The sequence below is a fragment of the Schistocerca americana genome, chromosome 1, assembly GCF_021461395.2.
Source record: "Schistocerca americana isolate TAMUIC-IGC-003095 chromosome 1, iqSchAmer2.1, whole genome shotgun sequence".
Lineage (NCBI taxonomy): Eukaryota > Metazoa > Arthropoda > Insecta > Orthoptera > Acrididae > Schistocerca > Schistocerca americana.
Genome location: NC_060119.1, coordinates 1,212,333,659 through 1,212,357,610, shown reverse-complemented (window position 1 = coordinate 1,212,357,610; position 23,952 = coordinate 1,212,333,659).

Sequence of the window (23,952 nt, the reverse complement as noted above, 5' to 3'; positions counted from 1 at the left end):
TATATGACTGTCGGTGTGCTTTAACACGGTAACACGAAATCCGCATCATTCGTTAATCTGTTTAAGAACAGCAGAACTCGTGTAAAGCTACTGGCCACAGACAGATACAGCTTCGCAAGAGGGAGGAAAGAAATAGTGCCGAGATGAATAAATCAGCTGCTGAAATTCGCCGCTCCCTTGCTGCCTGGCCGTAAAATGCTTTACGATCTTCTGTCGGCGCGGTGTTGAACAAAGGGAGTACGCGAACTGTTTGAGGGTTCAGGAGATCGCGTTAGATGCCAACGTATTTTCCAGCGAAGCCTTCTTAGCTACAGAAGCAGAGTGTAGAAACGTCAGCCATATCCACTTATCAAGAATAGCTAACGTGTGATAACGTGTGTTAGATGTACAACGAGTGAATGTGAGTAGAAACCCTTATATATCGCCAGAGAAATTGCACTTTACAGAAATTAATTTTTTCTTCCGTTTTTCTCCTTATTTTATAGTTGCAGTTTGTTTATAGTTAAGCATTTCTTCGAACCGATGTTAGTTGCCTCTGAAGTTCTTCTAGGAAATTAATATCGTCTGGCCGTATTTTAGGTAAAAATCATTATTTCCGTTGGCGTTAGACCATCAACACGCATCGTTAGGCGATGGGCGGAAGTAAAATCTGACACGTTATCATATTACTGATAATACAAAATTATTTTGAATATCAAGTGGGAGTTAGAAGTAGTGGAGTCGGTAATATTGGCAGTGCGTGCAGTGCTATACTAGGGTGTTAGTTAACAGCAGTTGTACGGTAGTACTTGCAGTACTTATTACGCGCTCGTGTTATCTTCGTACATATCCTCCCCACCTCTGACTGGACAGAGCTTCGATGACATTAGAAGGCCAGTGTTTTAGGACTCCTTGCAGCCAATAGTACCAGTCAGATAGTGAGGCGTGCAGTAACATTTAAACAGGCGTTATTGAAAACTGTGTTTCATTACGCTCGTGCGTAACTTATATGGTAATACGTAGAGGCGAGTTTTTATGTTGTATCGACATCCAAAATATGTAAATATTAATGTAATGAAAACCAGTAAAATATTTAAGAAAATATGTAATATCACGAAAATATTTTATTGAATATTTAACGTAATACAATAATATGAACTGAATTCAGCACTTTTAAAACTACCAGAAACACCAAAGCTGATTAAGAAGGTATATTTTACGTTATTTAATTTTTTATTTTGAAAGACTATGCTGTACTAAAAAAAGAAAAGTATTTAATATAACAGTATTTAATATAACATCTGTTTATTAAAATATCCATTTCCACTGAAATTGCTGCTGTACCCTACTTTACCTTTCATTTTGAAATGCAATTAACAGCCAGGTATTTCTCCAAATTCTCTGTAGTCAAACAATATCGTCGATCAAAAAGAAAGTTTTTGTAGGAGGAAAATGATCTCCCCACATTACAGGAAAGTGCAAATTTTAGAGAATGACATATTCCTGGAGAGTTTGGCACCGGAGTGTCTTCTTCTCCCCCCACAGAGGATACTGCAGATACTAGAAAAGTCGAGCAGCCTGAATTTCCTTCCAAAATAAAAAAAGAAAACTTTAACCGAGCAGGCCTTGGAGGCCCAACCGCACCGACCGGCCGCCGTGTCATCCTCAGATCTTAGGCGTCATCAGATACGGATACGAAGGGGCATGTGGTCAACACATTGCTCTCCCGACCGTTGTCAGTGTTCGTGACCGATGCCGCTACTTTTGAGTCAAGTAGCTCCTCAATTGGCCTCACAAGGGCCGAGTGTACTCCGCTTGCCAACAGCAATCGGCAGACCCATCCAAGCGCTGGCCAAGCCCGACAGCGCTTAACTTCGTTGATATGGCAGAAACCGGTGTTACCACTGCGGCAAGGCCGTAGGCTTCCTGTCAAAATAGCACCAAAATTATTCACTAGCCTCCGCCTGATATAACTTCTAATGTCAGCTTGCGCCTGACATTCTGAACCTTTTCAAACGATTTCTGCAAAAGCAGACCGATAGATTTTAATTCTTTAATGCTGCTGGCAAGGAAGCCGAAGTTGCTATGTACGTACACCAGAGCATTTTCCATTTTAGGTTCATTGAAAGCATTTTGCGCCTCTCGTACTGAAACCGGTGATTCTCTCGGAAGTGAGTCACTCGTTAATTTCAAGGCTTGAATTACCTCAGGTCACAGAACTTTCAGATGGCCATTCACAAAACGCTCTATTGCGCTTTACAACACTTGGCTTGCCCTTTTTCCACCAGATATACTGCGATGGCTGAAGAGCAACAGGAGGATTGCATATTTCTAGAGTTCCTAATAGCATTTGACACGGTGTCCCACAGCAGATTGTCAACGAAAGTAAGAGCATATCGAACAGATTTCGAGATACATGAGTGGGTCGAGGGCATCTTATGCAATAGAACACAGTACGTTGTAATCGACCACGCGTGTTTATCAGAGACAAAGACATCGTCAGCAGTATTCATTTTAATTTCAATAATCAACATCCTCAGTTGCAACGATTACCTAGAATTTACCTAGATTTCAGTCTGGATAACCCAACCTTCTTCAGAATAACTGTAACTACCGTTTGTCCATGCAAATCCATAAATTATCGTCAGACTGTAAAAACTTATATGAAAGTGCCTCGGCCCCACTTCGCGACCGCGATGCGGCAGCTTCTAGTGCTGTACTGGAACTGACCATAGCGTCATGAGGCCCGCCTAGGCGGACACAGTACCTTGGGCCTGCGCATAAACTGTATGATAGTTACTTGTTGGGACAGGACGCGAATTTAGCTCCTGACCTTGAATTTACTAGGAAAGTGAAATAAAAGGTATAGTTGAGGAAAAGGGCGTATATGTTATCCTGTGCAGAGATTACTTAGATCGACTGTCTCAACATTTATGAAGTATTCAATGGTCATGATATGGGGAAGACGTAATGTGCTTACAAGGTATGGCCTATCTAGGAAAATTTTTGTGGTTAAGCACGAAGTTTAATCACCTAAAAAGAACTTAGGAGTGGGAAGGATAATATAAAGCCAACATCGTCATTATTATGACTAGGTCTAGAAATTTTTAAGACGTAATTGTTAAGCACTTGCTTAGCTATGGTTACAACGTATGAACATCCTAATGACTTAGCACACAAATGTTCATGATTGAACTTATGAACATATCTATATCTAATCTGTCACATGCTGCAAAACGGGCCGTATAAAATAGATGGTCATTATACAAGATTAGTATATTCGACCTGAAATAGTCTAGAATCATGTCAAAAACTAATGCACGTCCCTGATTGAGCTTCTTGGCGAAGTTATGGTTTTGACTTACAGAAAACACTATAGTAGGGGATAATGTGGCGGCAATGGGGTACTGAATTTGTCTTCATGGAGGTGATCCACAGACACACATACTGTAAAAACTGTGTGTGGACCACTGCCATTATAATTCGGGCCTGGTGACCACTGCCATTGAACTTAGGTAATGACAGCGGAATTATGTTTAAAGCTAAAGTGTGACTTGGCGAACATCGCTCCAGTCAACACACTTAAAACTATTGACCGACAGAGGTCAATTATGCTCAAAGCTAAAGTGTGACTTGGCGAACATCGCTCCGGTCAACACATTTAAAATTATTAACGTCAGAAGGATGTAGGTTGCAGTAGGTACTGGGAGATGAAGAAGCTTGCACAGGATAGAGTAGCATGGAGAGCTGCATCAAACCAGTCTCAGGACTGAAGACCACAACAACAACAACAGGTCAATATGTACTTGCAGAACTAGTCTAAATTATGGGAGTATGAAGGGAAATGGTTAAATTACAATATGATTTGGTGAGTAACGCTCCAAGGACACCTTTAAACGTCATTGAGGAAGATAAATTCAAACTGATCTGGCTAGTCTGAAGCAAAACTTCGTACCCAGTAGATTGTGACAAGGTGACGTTACCCTCTCGTGATGCTTATATGGATATGACTGCCATTAATTATGTTAATAAAAAGTTGCGTATGACTAGGTGATGGCATCATTGCTGTCGTACACACATAGGATTGACCACAGTCGGTCACATTGAAGGATTAAGTGGTAGCACCTATATTCTGTAAAGGGGTAGTAACTTGGTGATCTTCATTCCGGTTACTACACGTACATGCTATTGACTGACGAAGTTATTATCCACTAATTAAATCAAGTGTTGAAACCGTTCTTAACTCTAGAACGTGCATACCGAATATCGGTTGACCATCTGTGTGCATGTTCAAGGTGTTCAATACGCCAAATGTTAACCATTTACGCTGTTACCCTATATAATAATGAAATATTAATTAGGTAACTGAATATTCCTATATAACTAATAGACAACGTCATAGATGGGTCCAAAAAATTTTTTATGGTGTCAAACTAATATACTTAGCTATTCAATCTACGGGAGTACAGACATATGTTGGCAATAGTAAAGCATACCCCGCATTAACATTACAGTAGATGAAATGATGGTTGTAAACCTTCAAAGTAGCTTCTATTTCGCAGCTGCAGCTGGTCGTTAAGAAGGTTGTTTTTGTCATGTAGTAAATGTTTAAAAATTTGCATTTCCTCTAAAATGTCTAATCTTGCACCTTTTACTTCACTATGCAAGAGCTGAGTATTGGTGGGGAGGGGGGGGGGGTTGGGTGCATGAGCTCATTGCAAATGTCCAAAACCGTGTGCAATCTCCAGGTTTAGTCGGAATATGCTCATTGTACCTTGTTAATAAGGCTCTTCCTGTTTGGCCAATATAAAATTTCGGACATTCGCCACACGTGATCTTGTATGCTCCGGATAATGACAATTTATCTTAAGGCTTTTTTGAATTATGAATCAGATTCTTCTGAAGACTATTATTAGTGGAACAAACTGTCTTAAATCCCTGGTTTTTCAAAAGACGCCCGATTTTATACGAAACTTTGCCTGTAAAAGGAATAGGTACTATGGCAGACGGAGTAATATCTGGCGCGGTGCCTAACGTAGAAGCTGTCATTGTTCTGTTATTGTTTACTTTCTTGTTATAGAGCCGTTTCACTATTTCAGGTTCATATCCGTTACTTCGGGTTATTGTTTCAAGAGTTACCAGTTCGTGTTCCAAGGCTTCCGCAGATAAAGGAACCGACATCGCTCTATGTAACCTAGAATGAAAAATGCCATTCTAGCTAGATATATTACTAGTGTAGGGCTTGTACTATTTTTCGACATAATCATCATTTACCTCAATACATTTTGTCATCCGTGGGACGAGTTTTTTGATTCCTGTGTCATAGAGGTCTCCCGCCGCCTTCTTCAGCCAGTTCTTCACTTCGACTTTCACCTCGTCAATGTTGGAAAAGTGTTTTCCACGAAGGTGTTCCTTCAATTTAATGAACTGGTGATAATTACTAGGAGCGAGATTGGGGCTGTGAGAGGGGTGGCTGAAAGCTTCCCATCTAAAGTAAGTGAACAATTCTTGTGTTGCATGAGAGGTATGCGGACACGAATTTTTATGAAGAAGACAGACTCCTGTTGTCAGCATCCCGCGACGTTTATTTTGTATAACACTGCAAAGTTTGTCCGCAGCTCATGGTCTAGTGTCTACCGATGCTGCCTGTGGATCACGGGGTCCCGGGTTCGATTCCCGGCCGGGTACAGATTTTCTCTGCCCGGGAACTGGCTGTTTGTGTTGTCCTCATCATTTCACCATCATCATCGTTCGTGAAATGGGCTAAATTGGACTGTGTAAAGATTGGGACTTTGTACGGGCGCTGATGATCTCGCATTTGAGCGCCCCACAAACCAAACACCATCACCAAACATCTGCGAAGTTCCTAGAATGAAATTTTCACTCTGCAGCGGAGTGTGCGCTGATATGAAACTTCCTGGCAGATTAAAACTGTGTTTCCTCATGGACCCACAATATCTTGCAGCATTTATTGTTTCACCTCTTTCCAAAAAATCAACGGGCAGAACCCCCTTTTCTGTCCCAACACACTGACACCATGATTTTCGTCGCTGTTTCCTGAGTTTCGAATTTTTTGGCTGAAGGAGAATTATGGCGCCACTGCATTGATAGTCGTTTGCTCTCTATGGTACGGTGATAAGCCCAACTTTCATTTTCTGTCACTAATGAGTTCAGAAAAGCCTCGCCTTCATTCACAAAACGATCAAGAAATTCTCGAGCGACAGTGACTCTATGTATTTTGTGTGCTTCGGTAAGCATCTTGGGGACCCATCGCGCACACAACTTGCGACAATTTAGTCCATCAGTTACGATTTCATGAACAACAGTTCGCGAAACGTTTCGTCAAACTGCATGCAGGTCGTCAATTGTCGAACGGAGATCAGAGAGAGATGTTCTTCAATTTTCAGCACCACACCATCAATCACAACAGACGGCCTTCCGCTTCTGTCTTCATCGTGAATTTCCGTCCTCTCAAAATTGAAATTCCGTACCCATATCGTCACATGTTGCCTCGACATTACGTCCTCTCCATAAACTGAAACAATTTCGCGAGGAATCGCAGCGGCATTCATGTCCTCAGCATTTAGGTAGCGAATTACAGCACGTACTTCGCGGGAGCCGAAATGAAGACACTCACTTCTAACAGTCGCCACAATGCCAATCGACGAGCTATTGAGGTGTTGGGAATACTTGTTCCTACCGCTGGCTTGCCGCTAACGGCAGTGGTACCAACTTCCCCCCGGACATTCCATGTTAAAACTACATGCCTTGTAACCTTGCACACTGGACTCGCAATCGGGAAGACGACGGTTCAGTCCCGTCTCCAACCATCCTGATTTAGGTTTTCCGTGATTTCCCTAAATCGTTTCAGGCAAATGCCGGGATGGTTCCTTTGAAAGGGCACGGCCGATTTCCTTCCCAATCCTTCCCTAACCCGAGCTTGGGCTCCGTCTCTAATGACCTCGTTGTCGACGGGACGTTAAACACTAACCACCTACCTACCACCTTGTAACCTTAGTTTCCGCATAACCCTCGTACTACGGAGATACGACTATAGCTGACAACATATAATGGAAAAATTCGTTTATGAAGTTTTGTGTGTCATTTAAATCTGCGTTAAAAACATTTGTTTCTTAGATGATTCCACTGCTTTGTTCATTGTGTGAGCATCAATACGTAGGTGTATGTATTGCTGAAGTTGGGACCTGATGGAGTAACCTTTCTGCTTAATGCACGCTCGACATAGAAGAATCCATCAGTAGTGAAAACATTGTCCAGCTTAACCTAAGACCTTAATTAATATGATAATTTTAGTATAACACGAGGCATCCTGAACACAAACATTCATTAAACGTTAAGAAGGACTTACTGGCATTTTTCTGGGCTCATACAGTCCTTAGTTCTACACTGGCAAACGTACCTAGCGGTCCGGAAAATTGCTTTGCCTCACTGCCAGTGTCAACAGAACACAAAGCCCTTTACTAAACGCAATATTAGCTACTACACTGCTACACTCAGTATTGTTACTGTATCTGCCCTGCTTTTGAGAACTGAAATACCAGCTCACAGAAAAATAAGCTGAAAGACGTTCATAATCCATTATGAACGTCATTTTCAGATGTAGTTTACTTCCAGTCTTTAGTTCTTATGTAGGCTGGATTGGGACATTTTATCGTAGGGAGTGGCTTACCGAGAGTGTGGAGAAATATGAAAAAGGGTTAAAAAGCGGTAATACGTAACTTTTGTAGCATAAAGTTAAAATATGAGAAAAAACATGTAATTATAGGGAAATATGTAAAAATATGCAACAGTAAAACGAAATATATAAGCGGCAGTAACACAACTTGTGAACACTTGCATTTCGCACGCGCCTAGGAGCGAAGAAAAAGAATATGCAATTATATAAAAATCTGGGCTCTGGTAATAATTAACATTACTGAACGTGTCTATACCGTGGTTATGATTTTACTTTCGAGTACACGAAACATTTGCGCAACCCGAAGCGTCGTGTGTCACTTGTGCTGCTGTAGACAACTGCTACGAAGTACAACGCACAGTTTTGGGAGCCATTCTCTTACATCCAATGGGTAGGCAAAATACAACTGACCCGAAAACATACCATGCACGAAAACAAAGGAAGTAGGTTACAGTACGCTTGTTCGCCCACTGCTTGAATACTGCTCATCAGTGTGGGATCCGTACCAGATAGGGTTGATAGAAGAGATAGAGAAGATCCAACGGAGAGCAGCGCGCTTCGTTACAAGATCATTTAGTAATCGCGAAAGCGTTACGGAGATGATAGATGAACTCCAGTGGAAGACTCTGCAGGAGAGACGCTCAGTAGCTCGGTACGCGCTTTTGTTAAGGTTTCGAGAACATACCTTCACCGAAGAGTCAAGCAGTATATTTCTCCCTCCTACGTATACCTCGCGAAGAGACCATGAGGATAAACTCAGAGAGATTAGAGCCCACACAGAAGCATACCAACAATCCTTCTTTCCACGAACAATACGAGACTGGAATAGAAGGGAGCACCGATAGAGGTACTCAGGGTACCCTCCGCCACACACCGTCAGGTGGCTTGTGGAGTATGGATGTAGATGTAGATGAAGACAGGTAACCCAATTTACGTCATCTCCACATGTAGCGTGGATAGCGTAATCTGAGTTGCCCATCTTAAGGTACAATTTCATTCTGTCCACCCTGTACGTGTATACTCTACAAGCTACTCTATGGTTCTATATCACGGTATAAGTGTCGTAAAGGATTGTGACTATAATACCAGTTAAATGTTTATTTAACACTAAAATGGTAGCCGGCCGGCGTGGCCGAGCGGTCCTAGGCGCTACAATCTGGAACCGCGCGACCGCTATGGTCGCAGCTTCGAATCCTGCTTCGGGCATGGATGTGTGTGATGTCCTTAGGATAGTTAGGTTTAAGTAGTTCTAAGTTGTAGGGGACTGATGACCTCAGAAGTTAAGTCCCACAGTGCTCGGAGCCATTTGAACCATTTTTGAACTAAAATGGTGAAGCCATAGTCACAGTACATAAAATTTTTCTTAAAAAAATGGGGTTACATTACCGGTTTCAACGAACTACGTCGCCATTTTCAAATGTAAAGCATCAGTTGGACAATATATAATGGGAGTTGTGCCCATACATCTAACAACAATTACGACAAATAATGAGACCAGGTAACCGAGGGAATGGTGACACAACCAAGTCACTAAAAGTTATGCCCGTGCTTGCCCAAACGTTGATTCCGTGTCCTAATATAAAACAGATAAAAACTACGCCAGGGTAAAAACTGCCGAACTTTCTTGCAATGTGTCCTGCTGTGACACAACGTTCGTATGGCTTATATGAATTCACAAGTCTGAAAATTAAACACATATATGTATATTTAACCGTTATCATGGCGCAAATTCCCATAAGATAAACACTTACGGTAAGGTTATTATATGTGTTTAATTTTCAGACTTTTGAATTTATATCAGCCAAACGATCGTTGTGTCACAGCAGGACACGTTGCAAGAATCTTTGGCAGTTTTTACCCTGGTGTAGTTTTTATCTATTCTACATTAGGACATGGAATGAACGGTTGGGCAGGCATGCACTTAACTTGTAGTGACTTGGTTGTGCCACCATTGCCTCGGTTGCCTGGTCTCATTATTTCTCGTAATTTTTGTCAGATGTATGGGCACAACGCCATTATATATTATCCAACTAGTGTTTTCCATTTAAAAATGACGACGTAGTTCTTTGAAACCGGTAGTGCAGCCTCCTTTATTTAAAGAAAAATTTTGTGTACTGTGACTATGGCTTCGTGTATTGTAGTGTCAAATAAACATAACTATTCTATGGTTTTGGCAACTGGTACCTCAGGCCAGTATTAGCGATTCCCTGCCCTATTCCATGTGTGTATTAACTAAGGGAAAGGAGGTTCCCTATATGCCTGACGTCTGTTGATCTCCACGCGACTTACACGATGACAGCAATAAAAAGACTGCATAGTCTTCCTCGAATACTGTTTCTCCAAGTGTACCCAACAGGGTTTCGCGAGGATTACCTCGTCTTGCTCCGAGGATTCTCATTTCACTTCTCCGAGAATTTCTGCTACACTTTCAAAAGGGCTATACCATCCTATTACGATCCTGCCAAAGAGTCCGTATTTATCCTTCGTCTATTGTCATGCCTATTTGGCAAAACTCCAAATGCTGGAATAACACTCCACAGTTGCTGGAAGTAGCATCTTGTTCGCGACATACTTTACAATTGCAGATACTGTAGTCACACACTGTGCGATTCCTTGTTTAAACAATCCTTTGCGAGTTGTTTCATGCATTTTTACAGGAGATGGACGAACGGATAGCGCGTGATTAAATTAACAGGCACTCAGTCTTGGAATTATCCTTGTATGTAATGTGACACGTAACGTAGTTAGTATACTTAGATTCTTAATTCTGCAAGAGTTTACACTTTAGCAAAACAGTCCTATTTTGTACATACTAAATTGAGCTACTTGAAGTGAAGGAATCAACAATGCCTGCATTCCACGAGTCAGTGGCGCAGAATCTTCGTACTTTAACTAAACGTTCAGGTGCACTGTATACGGTACATTTCCGAAGACCATTGGAGAACACATGCATATGATACTGCACGATTTTAATAGTGGCATATCCAGCACGTGTAACCAATAATTTCTCAAATTATTGTTCTTTAGATCTTCATTATCGTCATAATTATTTTCACTTCCAGCGGTTAGGCTAACTGCCTTTTTCGTCTTCACGGAAACCTGCTCGTGCCACGCGGGTAGCCGCGCGGTTTAAGGCGCCTTGTCACGGTCCGCGCGGCTTCCCCCGTCGGAGGTTCAAGTCCTTCCTCGGGCATGGATGTGTGTGTTGTCCTTGGCGTAAATTAGTTTAAGTTATATTAAGTAGTGTGTAAGCTTAGGGACCGATGACCTCAGCAGTTTGGTCCCATAAGACCTTACCAAAAATTTCCAAATTTCCAAACCTGCTCGTCTGTACGACGTGTCAAAATAAAACAAGAAACAAATCACTCTGCCTTTAAGCGAATCTGCCGCTTACATGATTCCATGTAAACTTTTACTAAGAGACTCAGAGAAATAAATGATTTTTATTAGCACTTGTACAGGAGAGTTTTCAGTTTCATAATACTGGTGGCACTATGTCATAGTACTCAATGTAATACGAACTATCAATTGTCGAATGAGGGTTTCACCATAATTTAGAGTCCTTGATATCCTTCGACATCGCGGTTTTTTTTGTTTTGGTTTGCTTATCACATCTATGTGCGAGCATAAAACAATGGTATCACAGGCATAGGAATTAATACTTCTGTTGCTCCTTGAATTGAAGACAAAACTGGAACTTCTTGTATCTGCCCAACGGAGTTCCATACGAGAGTTACGGGTATTAAAGTTTTTTCTAGGAAAAAGTTTTTGTGGAGAAATAAAAAGGGAGACACTGTATTCTGTGTAATATAAATAGCTTTTGTAAATATTCCTTGACTCATGTACCACACCGGCCGCTGTGGCCGAGCGGTTCTAGGCGCTTCGTCCGGAACCGCGCTGCTCCTACGGTTGCAGGTTCGAATCCTTGCTCGGGCATGGATGTGTGTAATGTCCTTAGGTTAGTTAGGTTTAATTAATTCTAAGTCTAGAGGACTGATGACCTCAGATGTAAAATCCCGTAGTGCTTGGAGCCATTTGCTCAAGTACCAAAAAGAAAGTTTTATAATCTGTGGAATTACCACAGAAACAGACTTTATGTTAGTTCTTATGTTGGTTTTTAGAGTCAGATTTGCGTGTGTGAAACTAGTGATCTTTCACTCGAGTTATGTATTATGTAGGACGCTCATGCAACCGAAGATGCTACGTGATGCATGTACGCGGACATTTAAAAAAACATTTGAAAGTCGACAGTGATTGCGTTCTTACCTCTGATGAACGGGATGAGATGTGGTACTGAGTGATGAATCCAAGGGCTGTCCTCGTCTTCTGTACATACTACAGTAGCTGATAAAAACTCCCTCACGCAAGAACGCGTGATACCGCTGCAATCCGTAACTTCCCGCTAAAAGAGCCATGTGTCAATATCGCGGCTTCAAAGGCAGTTGTGGAGATACATCTTGTAAACTACGTTGTATGAATCTGCATTAAATGCTAATCACGCGCTGTTACACTACACTGACATTTGGTTATTGCCAGTGATAAAAACTTTCGTGATTTCCATGCAATGAAATGTTTCATATATTACATATCTGATAAGGACTGTGCTGAAACCAGGGAATATATGGGGTTACAACATCTAGCTGGGACTTCGTCGGGTCACTCGGGAGTGTAGAAATGAAGCAAAAAATTTGTTTAAGGTAATTACTTTTTATGTAGAACACAATTACGTGGAATTTGTTGCGCAGTAGTAGTTGGTACACTTATTTTTCGAAAGATTTCGCCTTTTTTTAGCAAGTATTCTTTCCTTTTACGCATTTACAAAACTCCATGCAAGTTAGCTTATAGCTAAAAGTGGGACTGTAAGATTGATTCTATAGTCCCTGCAGCAGGCTATTTCGTTCATCAAGCCTCTGGGCCGACATCAGCGAAAATACTCGATGCGTCGATGCATACGCCGTAAAATGAAACTTCTTGCAATTGTTTTGTGCATTCAGACACAGAGCGTGGCTCGAGATGATTTTTAATTATCGCTGCAGCTTTGGTACCGGCTGTAGACTATTTTGCGGCTACTTTGAAGTCAGCGTACATTGGGGCATTCAGTTTTACGCTACAGTCAAGAGAATTGAGGGATTGATCATGCTTGACTACTTTATACGTTCTTGTTAGTTCTGCAGCAGCAACGAGCAATTCTTCCTGCATGTCTTCTGTAATCATGAATGTAGAAATACGCTTTGATGTCGATGCTTCCGCAAATCTGTTTGTATGATTCTTCGTAGAAAAGTGATGCCTCATATCAGTTTTACCTCCGTGAGTCACTGAGATGAAACAGCTACAAATCTCACAACGCTTCCTGATTCGTACATCCTTTCTCGACAAAAGACCACTCTTTCGTGTAACCATCTGAAGAGTGACATTTTCTCATTCCATCCTTAAGCATTTTCGTAACATATGATACGTTTATTAGAAGGTAAATAGTCGGCAATAACACTTTAGTCATTGAGGTACACGTCACTATACACTTCAAGCCGCATATACCAGCAGTAAACACTTCAAACATCATTAACTTATACTTGTTGTCCCCATTACGTTTAGAAAGAATCGTCTTATTAGGTCGCTATTCAAATGGGAACTGCCCGATTCTTCCACATGGTGCTAATTAAATAGTTCCAGCCCCGAGCTACTGGAGAAGTCTGGTATTTTCTCGAATGATGGAGCTAGATCTAGAAGACGCTTCCATCGTCGATACAGCATACGCAACATGCAGCGCCGCCTTTGAGACAACCTTGTCAACATCAACATGTTGACATAAATAAAAGTAACAGGCTGTAAAAATATGGTGTGCTAACAGATAACGTTACTTCAGTACCTGAGCCAAGCTCGTAACAGTATTTTGCAAAATCGGAACAAAATTGGAACTTGTCAGGATGTCGGGACAGTAAAGTCTACAACGGTGACGGTCCCGAGGTATCTGCACGGATGGCAATCCTAGTCATACAAGCGTATACATGTACGTAAATTATGAGTGGCCTGGAAATCACAGGGCAGCATAGCGTGTCGCGTCCTAAGGTAAAACTGATACTACTCCTACGATTGTTTCATGAATCCCCTTGACGAGCGGTTTGAAGAACGTTACGCCCGCCTATGCCAGCAGCGATCGGCAGATGTCCTTCGCGGCGGAAGTTCCTGATCAAACCCCCCCCCCCCCCTCCTCCCCCCACCACCACCACCCCGCACCCCACGGTTAGGACGCCGCCGACCTGCGTCGCCTGGTAAATCGACTCTTCAGTCACTCGCCGCCGCACAACGATGAAGCACCCTTAGTTCAGAGCTCAAGAACGTTATTTTAACATTCACAAAGAAATTCTACGTTAAGCAAAGGTAAATATTTAATCACTGTATTAGTCAATTTATGTGCGGAGAGAACTACGATTTCGAATACTCTAAGCACATACGCTCTGAGTGTGTAAACAGTGACGGGTGTGTGACATCATATTCTATATGCGCGATGAGCACGATTGTAACTCATGAACACGTCGCTAAGTACGAACTTTTGAATTTGAACGCTATGTGTATTGAATGCATGCGACGTCCCTTGCTCCGCAGGTTTTAGTCTCCATGGCCGTTTTTTCCCCCGAGCTGCTACCAGACGGGGAGAGACAGAGAACTTCAAATGGTTCAAATGGCTCTGAGCACTATGGGACTCAACTGCTGAGGTCATTAGTCCCCTAGAACTTAGAACTAGTTAAACCTAACTAACCTAAGGACATCACAAACATCCATGCCCGAGGCAGGATTCGAACCTGCGACCGTAGCGGTCTTGCGGTTCCAGACTGCAGCGCCTTTAACCGCACGGCCACTTCGGCCGGCAGACAGAGAACTCAAAACGGTAAATCCTCCAGGAATATCAGACTAACTGTTGAGTTACCATCAAGCAATAAAACAAAAAAGTTACTTCTGTTATCTTTAACATAATTGTCACCTAAGCACTTATTCTGAATATCTTTCAAGAATTTACCATATTTGTAAAGTTTTCTTAAGAAATCATTCATTAAATATTTTAATTTGTGTCTTGTCTTGTAAACTGAGTTTCTTTAGTAAAACCTAACAACAATACTATATATGCTGAAAGTTAACTCCTACCTCCCCGCTCCCCCCTAAATTTGAATGCTTGTAGAGTATAGTGCTGACCCAATAACAAGAGGGCGATTAAGTGTTTCATATTATTATTTCGGTTTTTGCATTAATTTTACTCTCGTAATTGATAATGTAATGATGTGAAATAAGAAAACGACATCTCATTTGTTAGGAAAAAAAAAGTGGTCGTGATAGACGAATTTACTAAATATTCAATGGCTGCATTTAACGTAGCAATACTTCCAGGAGTTGTAAAAGTAGTGAATGAAAGAGCCACTGGGAATAAATGAAGCGACGGTGCTCTTTTATCTTCTTCCTGTGTTATCTCCTTTTGTCGTTAGGAGCTCAAGCTGATCAGATATAAGTTTCGTAGTTGTAAATATATTTGACGGATAAGGGTTATTTAAATCTGTCATTAACCGAGCGGGGTGGCGCAGTGGTTAGACACTGGACTCGCATTCGGGAGGACGACGGTTCAATCCCGCGTCCGGCCATCCTGATTTAGGTTTTCCGTGATTTCCCTAAATCACTCCAGGCAAATGCCGGGATGGTTCCTCTGAAAGGGCACGGCCGACTTCCTTCCCAATCCTTCCCTAATCCGATGAGACCGATGACCACGCTGTCTGGTCTCCTTCCCCACACCAACCAACCAACCAAATCTGTCATTGCGACGGCTCCGTTATTGACTCAAGACACTACCTTGTCTCTTAATCGTTTACGTTCTGATGTGCACATGTTAAGGAAAACGAGATTTCAAGCGGGTTGTTCGCACACTACTACCCCCCCCCCCCCCTCCCGAGATACCTATTCCGATCATGTCTCGAGTGTACGCAATATTTCGCAATTAAAACTGCAGGGTCAGATCGGTTTCTGCTCCCGACCTATGACTTCTGCCAGCCTACGTAATGGCCTGATACCAAGTAGTTCTGCAAATAAACTGCACGAGGATGGATTTTTGAAAGGTAAATTGTTCTGTATAAGAAGGGAACTTTCCTGTGAGGCACCACATTGTGCGCTTCTTAGTAAAATTATCCATCATCAATTGAGCATGTTTCCACTTTGCGGCTTTTCTATTGCACTGAGATTTGTGAATTGTTAAATTCTCGGCGCACACTGGAGAAATCTTTTAAATTTTTTTAACTCTCATTGCGAGACTGGGTGACAATGCCTCAAGGAGGTGTGGCGCCACTCCATGGATTGCCGTTTTGTTTCTGGTTCGAAGCGATGACCCTGTCTGTCGTCGCCTGTGACGACTTTTAACAACATGCAAGCACTTTCGCACAATCTTACCTTGCTCTTTATGGTCTTCTGTCAGGCGACGGCGAAGAACCCAACAGGCACACGCCTTGGGAACCCCGACGGGTAGGCGTGTGTCCGCAGTACCAACACAGACGTCTAGTTGAGCAGCGAGGGCCCACTCGTCACCTCGATGAGAGGGTCCGCACGTTCCAACATTGCAGGAGTCACAGTTGCATGCGTTCGGTCGGCATGCAGGAGATCAGACAGGTTTGAGCGATCTTGTTGCTATAATGACAGACGCCTCGCCCAATGCCTCACCATGCTGAAACTTCCTGGCAGATTTAAACTGTGTGCCAGAGCGAGCCTCGAACTCGGGACCTTTGCCTTTCGCGAGCAAGTGCTCTACCATCTGAGCCACCCAAGCACGACTCACGGCCCGTCCTCACAGCTTTACTTCTGCCAGTACCTCATCTCCTCGAGGAGTCTCGATCCGGCACACAGTTTTAATTTGCCAGGAAGTTTCATATCGGCGCACACTCCGCTGCGGAGTGAAAATCTCATTCTGCCTCACCATGCTTTTGGTCAGTTCCAGGCCTCTGTAGACATTCTGGTTCAAATGGCTCTGAGCACTATGCGACTAAACTTCTGAGGTCATCAGTCGCCTAGAACTTAGAACAAATTAAACCTAACTAACCTAAGGACATCATGCACATGCATGCCCGAGGCAGGATTCGAACCTGCGACCGTAGCGGTCGCTCGTTTCCAGACTGTAGCGCCTCTAACCGCACGGCCACTCCGGCCGGCAGACATTCTGGAAGCGCCTATGAATATTTACAATGCTCCAGTTCTTCACCAAAAGAAACTGAATGACAGCTATTTTTTTGGAGCGCACCTCTGTTGCAGGCGCCATTTTGAAGGCTACTTTATGAAACTATAGGGGCTGAAGAGGGCATATTCCACGATGTCCCACAGCAAATTTCGCAATTTTTTCAACCGAAATTGACCGAGAAAAAAGTAAAAAGAAATATGCAATGATTAGGTGGTACCCTTGAAATTACAGACAGCATGGACACGACTCTTAATAAAGTTATAATGAAATCTAGACCATTTGCTGCTTAAAAGCGTTGATAAATATCAACAGGGACAGTTGAAAAACGTGTGCCCCAGCCAGGCCTCGAACCCGGGGCCTCCTTCTTACATGGCAGACGCTTTATCTAACTGAGCCACGAAGGACTCAGACGATAGTGCGACTGCAGGGACTTATTCTCTGGCATGCTCCCCGTGAGACCCACACTTTCCAACTTTCTGTCCACACACTACATTTGTGGTTGACTCCAAATAGGATGTGTGATCACGGACTGCAAAGCATGCTCTGTAACATGATCCCATACTGTCTACAAGGCTGGTAAGTAGTTCTTGTGGTAGGCCTTTCCATTCCTCCACTGGTGTGGTTGACAACTGGTTTATGGTCATTGGTGTATGTGGATGTGGTGTAGTATGTTTTCCCAATGCATCCCACACGTGCTCGATGGGATTTAAGTGGTGGAATGGGCACGCCAGTCAGTTCACCGAGTGCTCACTCCAAGAGCTCCTTCACTTGTGTGATGTTCAATGGGTTTGCGCACTGTGGTCAATATAATTGAAATCAGGGCTGAATTTGTTCCTAGAAAGATGCATATGGGGAAGGAGTTCAGTGTCACAATAACTATGACCGTTGAGTGTACCATGTTCAAAGATTGGAAGTCATTATGCCCATGGCCGGCCGGGGTGGCCGAGCGGCTCTAGGCGCTATAGTCTGGAACCGCGCGACCGCTACGGTCGCAGGTTCGAATCCTGCCTCGTGGATGTGTGTGATGTCCTTAGATTAGTCAGGTTTAAGTAGTTCTAAGTTCTAGGGGACTGATGACCTCAGAAGTTAAGTCCCATAGTGCTCAGTACCATTTGAACCATTTGAATCAATATGCCCATGCAACATTATGCCTCCCCACACCTTGACACCCAGACCACCAAAACGATCATGCTTGACAATGATTTTGAATGCATTACTTATTCTCAACTGTCTCACCATATGAGGGTACATAAAGCAGCCACAAACATTGTGCAAGATGATCATTTTGGTGGACCAGTTGTTACTGTGTGGGCAAGCATAATATTACATGGGCTTACTGAAACAAATCTTTGAAAACGGTACACTAACCAGTCAATCATTATGTGACAATGTCCTTCTTCCCCACATGCATCCCTTTAGAGGTGCAGTTATTTTTATTGATGGAAAGTGTGACCGCATCAAACTGCACAGTTGGAGGAGCTCATGGAACGAAATATACTACAAATGGACTGACCTACCCGATGCCCCACTTAAACAGCGTCAACCAAGTGTGGCATGCATTGAGAAAATGTATTGAAGCATGTCCACAAGCACCAATGACCATCCAACAGTTGTCAACTTCAGTGGTAGAGGAATGGAACACCCTGTCATAAGAACTCCTTCCTAATCTTGTGGTCACCATGGGAGCATATTGCAGAGCATGCATTGCCATCTGTCATGATCACACACACTATTACGAACTATGTCCTGCCTCTTGTAATGTCCAGGGGACCATCATAAACTGCGGTTACTTCACTGTAATTATTGTCTTTGAGTAGAAGTATTTCTGTTTGTCTCATTATATATTTCTTTTTGTTATGTTCTGTGTTAAATTTTCACTGTTCTTTCTGCATATGGTTCAAGTTTTTTCGACCCATGTTACTTTGTAGTGACACATCATGTGGCAGTTACTTTCATCCTTGAGTTTTAGACACCGGTACATTTGTCAAACATTCCTCCAGTTTGTACAGACATTCCACATGATCCTATCTCAGTTAGCAGTGGATGATGTGGTACAGTGCCAAATGCCTTCTGGAAATCTAGGAAGATGCGATCTACCTCTTCACATGTAGCTATTATTTTCAGTACATCATCTATGAATAAAGCAAACTATCACACAAGAGTGATTTTTGTTCTGAAACCATGTTGTTCTTCCTGACAAGCTTGTTTCCCTGCAGGAATGTCACAGCTTTTGAGCTTAGAACATGCTCTAGGATGCTGCAACAGACAAACATACCTGATACTGGCCTATGATTCTGTCCGTCCGATCTGTCGCCCATTCTGTAAGGGCGTTCGAAAAGAAATTAGTCAGAGTCATAATTACAGAAACCAGTAGCTATATGTTAGAAGTATTGTCCCTGGCTGTTGAGACACTCGTCCCACTGTGACACAAGGCGGTTGATGGCTGTCTCATTAAATTTCCCGGGGCTGCGATGTTAACCAGTTCCGCATGTACAGGTGGACGTCATCGTCCGAAGTGAATCATTTGCCCCTTCTTGGTGTTCTTCTTTGACCAAGATTGCCTCCTTCTGATTCACTCCCTGCAGCACGGGACAACAGCTAATGCCTAGCGTCACGCACAAACCTTGGCCACCCTTCACCAAGCGATCAAATCAAAACGACCAGAAAATCTCACCTGTGGGTCATTCTGCTCCACGACAATACAAAGCCTCATACAGCCAACATAGTCGCGAACTCCCACAGAAATACAAATGGGTGGCTCTCGGCCACCCTGCATACAGTTCGGACCTCTCCCCCTATGATTACACCATATTTTGGTCCCCATAAAAAGTCTCTGAGTGACAAACGATTCACCTTGGACGATGACGTCCTGCTGTATGTACAGAACTGTTAACATTGCAGCTCCAGGAATTTTATGAGCCAGCCATTCACCACCTTGTGTCACAGTGGGACATGTATCTGAACATCCAGGGTCATTCCTTCTGACACACAGTTACTGGTTTTTGTAATTATGCCTCCAGCTCATTTCTTTTTGAACGCCCCTTACATATTCAGGAATGCTCTGTGCTTCTTTACTGTCACACGGGGCTATTCCCTGTGCAAGCAGTTCTTGTTAAGTAGCTTGGACAGTGTGTTATCACTGACCGATAGCAACCCACTAGTGTCTCAAAGTTGGCAATGGAATTAAAAGTTTCCATCAGACACCTATAGCAGTTGTGCAGGATCCGGTGGACCCAATGGAGCACACCCACTGAGCCACACCTCCAACAGCTCCATTCCAGGAGTACCCTCTAGCATCCTGATGGCTGGTGGCTGCCACACTGCCCACTCGCACTCGCGAGCCACTTCACTATGTGCACTACACATTTACCACCTAGTCATAGCTCTGACAGGTTCATTTGTGCTATAGTTCAGAGAGCTTCTTCCTTGTTGACACTGATATCTGGACTCTATTACTTGGTGCATTATTTGTAATGAGTCCTTGTACACTTGGAGAAATACAAGTTAAGTAAATCTCCTGTTTACTGTGTTAACTTGTTCGCTGATAATTTCTGTTCCTGTCCATATTTCCTATGTCCATATTTAATTCGAATTCCGTCAGGACCTGCTGCTTTGTATACATCAAGCATGTTTAATTGTTTTACAATATCTGGGTAGCTAACATTGATATCACTCATTTTCGAGCCTGGACGGCAGTCGAGCGTTGGTACAGCAGTATCCTTTTGCTTGATACATTTTTAAACACAGAACTTAAAATTTCACTTTTGTGTATGCTGTCTTCAGTTTTGACATCAGACGCATCAGCAAGATATTAAATGGAAGGTTAGAACTGTTTATTGACTTACGTACGATCCCAATTTTCTGGCGTTTTGAGATAAATCTTTCGCCATGGTCTGACTGGAAATTATTGTAGGCTTCACGCATGGCACTTCTAACAGTTACTGAAATTTCTCTTAACCATAGGATGCAAAACCTCTTTTTGTGATGTGGATGCCTAACTGGGGGGGGGGGTTCAGTGAACCCACTGGTATTAAAATAGTCTACTGATAAAAAATTACAACTTTTGAAAAGGTTTATTATATTTTGACTAAGGCAGTAACCTGCAAATATTATTAACATGTTAACAGTTGTGAATGTTAGGCTGAAAACTAGCATATTCCAAGACAAAATACTAATATGTTGATATATTACACAAACTACTCTGATTCTTTGGATTCAAGGTAGGAGACGCACTTCACATTTCTCTCTGAATGTATGTTACATACAGAATTATGACACTGCCCACAGTAGTGCTTTGGTTTACCAAGATTGTTGCACTTCTGCTCCTTTCCATTAGTTTGTTTTAAACAAACATGGCACCTGCAGGCGGCTGACCTGATGTGTTGTCAATTCTTTGATTTTATTTTGCAGAATACTTTCTGTTGACCAAAAATTTGGTTACACATGTTTGTAATTAAACTTCCACTACCTGTGCCAGTGAGGATAGAAAACTATTCACCAGATTGGTACTCAACATTGTAGGAATGATGTTGAGACTTAGCACTGCTGGATTTGCTTTGTTAGTACTGACAGTGCCATGACTTTCCAGTTTACGAGCCATTACTGCTACGGTGACTTCGGATTGAAACTCGAGCATCAACATGCATTACAGTTGCAGACAATAACGTGGGTCTGGACAAAATGATCAGGGCTTTACTCATAAAGCTGGTTTGTAAAAAAAATAGCAAAAGTGTTTCTGCTCTTCTCGAGAATCAATGCACTAAAGGAATATGGTGAGGTGGTATTTCTGCACTGGGGTGAAGAACCTACTCGGAAGTTCGAATGAACTGGTGATTTGTGAATTGCTTCTGGAAGAGGTCAATGCCCAATTCTGCCAAAAACTGTTGAAGTTACTGTTGCTATAGCTCAGAATACTGGATGCAATGTGTGTCCTCCAAACTGTGTATGAGCTCTGTCATGAGAGCTGAACATTCTATGGTCCATCTCTAAAAAACAGTGCTGTGAGCTGTTGCGAAATGATACCTCTAGCGTGATTCCAGGCTGTCCTCGATGCAGATGGTTGTGACATACAGCTATGCGATTATCAAATGTTACCCACTCACTAGTAAATTTAAATCTGTTTATTTCAATGATTTATTCGTTATTTCTTGTCTGCATGTCATTATAAATGTCTCTCCAAAGTTTCATCATCTTACAATCACTCTTTCTTCATGACGGCCCTTCCAAGTCAGGAAAGTTTAATTATAACCACCTGTACTTCTTTCTGCTGCCTGTGGTTTCACCAATTCCATCCCAACTTGCAGAAGCTTGTTGCATTTCTTCTCATTCCATCTTGGATGTTGCTGAATGAATATGGTGGTTGCACTGATAGCACAGATATCGATGAGCGACTAAAATGCTAACAGGGTCCATCTCTTTGTTCCCCTGATGTAGGTGTACATACGAGCCATTTGATCAATATTATCAGTCCCACCTTTAGAGGAGTTACTGCATGCAATTACGCATGTTTTATTCTTCTCTTCTCCTTCAGTGTCTTCATCTTGGCGCATTGTTGACAACATAGCACGGTTTTTATTGGTTTTGTTTTTTCATTGTAGGACACTGAAGTGACTGGTGGCCTATATGTTGTTGGTCTGTGTACAACATTGGGCAACATACCTCTGAATCTGATGTGTTCTTCGTTATGTGTGGAACATGCTTCCTGTTTGACTGGAGAGTTCCAACTGTAATCATTTTGCCGTCTTGTTTCAGCTCTTATGCCAAATCCACCAACGTTTGGTATCGATGTGAAACAATATTTCAACCCAACCAGTATTTCTCACAGGCACAGCCAGACATTTAACAACAGCTACTGAACCTCATTCTTCCTGGGAGAAACTCTGTACTTTACCTGCACAGGGTTCATATTCGTGGCATGTCAACTGGTTTTGGCGCTATACATATAGGGATGTTGTACTTGTCCAGTTTGTCCTTCATAAATACTTTGAAGGGACAGTATTCACAGAACAAGCTGAGCATCTTGTTGGTGATGAGGTGCACATACATTCATTCATTCAGATTTAGCCACAACTGCATCTTGATGGTCACTACCTGAAGCTATATTATGTTCATCACTCCATCGGCTCTAATGTCCACATCATTTTCCAGTATGGATAATACTCCATAACAAAATCCTCATTTTCACTGAGAGCTCTTTCTAAATAAATTCACGTATTCTTTTAGAAACAGATGAGTCTCAATGTGAACAGAAGGGAACTGAACTAACTCATTGCAAGTATATAAGATAAATAACAGAATGTCATCAGTGATCACTTCCTCTGAAAATAAACTGAATGTCGAGAACATCAAGAATGCCAAACAACAAGAAATGTACACTTGCTTCTAGAACATGTAAACCTAGAGGGGGGGGGGGGGAGGGGTTTGTTGAACCCATATTCAAAGTTTTATTATGTCAGAGGAGTAGTTTTCTATAAAGTTCATTGATACACTATTAAATAAACAATAACTCAAAGGCAAAAATGTTGCATTACATTTACTTGGGCAGAGACTAAGGAAGATAAACAGCTGTGGGTTGAATGAACTACACTACAACCCTTCGTCGGCTACCAGTTCACCAGTAGTCTATTTTGTATTAAGAGTATAGTAGGCTCTCTAAATACATACTTTGCAATGACAGTGCAGATGAACATTACTGGACTTACAGTGTTTAAAAGTCACATGTCAACATTTGTATTGTGAAAGAGATTCAACTGAATGTAGGCATCGAATCGAGAAATCTGATGAAGCTCTACCAACTGGTCTTGAGGCATCATTAGTGATTTGGATACTGTGAGCCACAGCTGAAAGGAAACACTAAAGGGAAGGGTATATGTTATAATTCTTAAGATGGGAAGACCATGTAAAGTAGTTATGAAAACATTAGAAGAATAGCAGAATATAATATAAAATCAAAGCTGGTGTTCAAGCAGCCCTATGCCTTGATGACTGAAGTTGAGATCTAAATTCAGTGAAACTGACCAACTTGTAAATTACAATTATGAATTTCACTGTGTAATTTACAAACATCAAAAGCTGC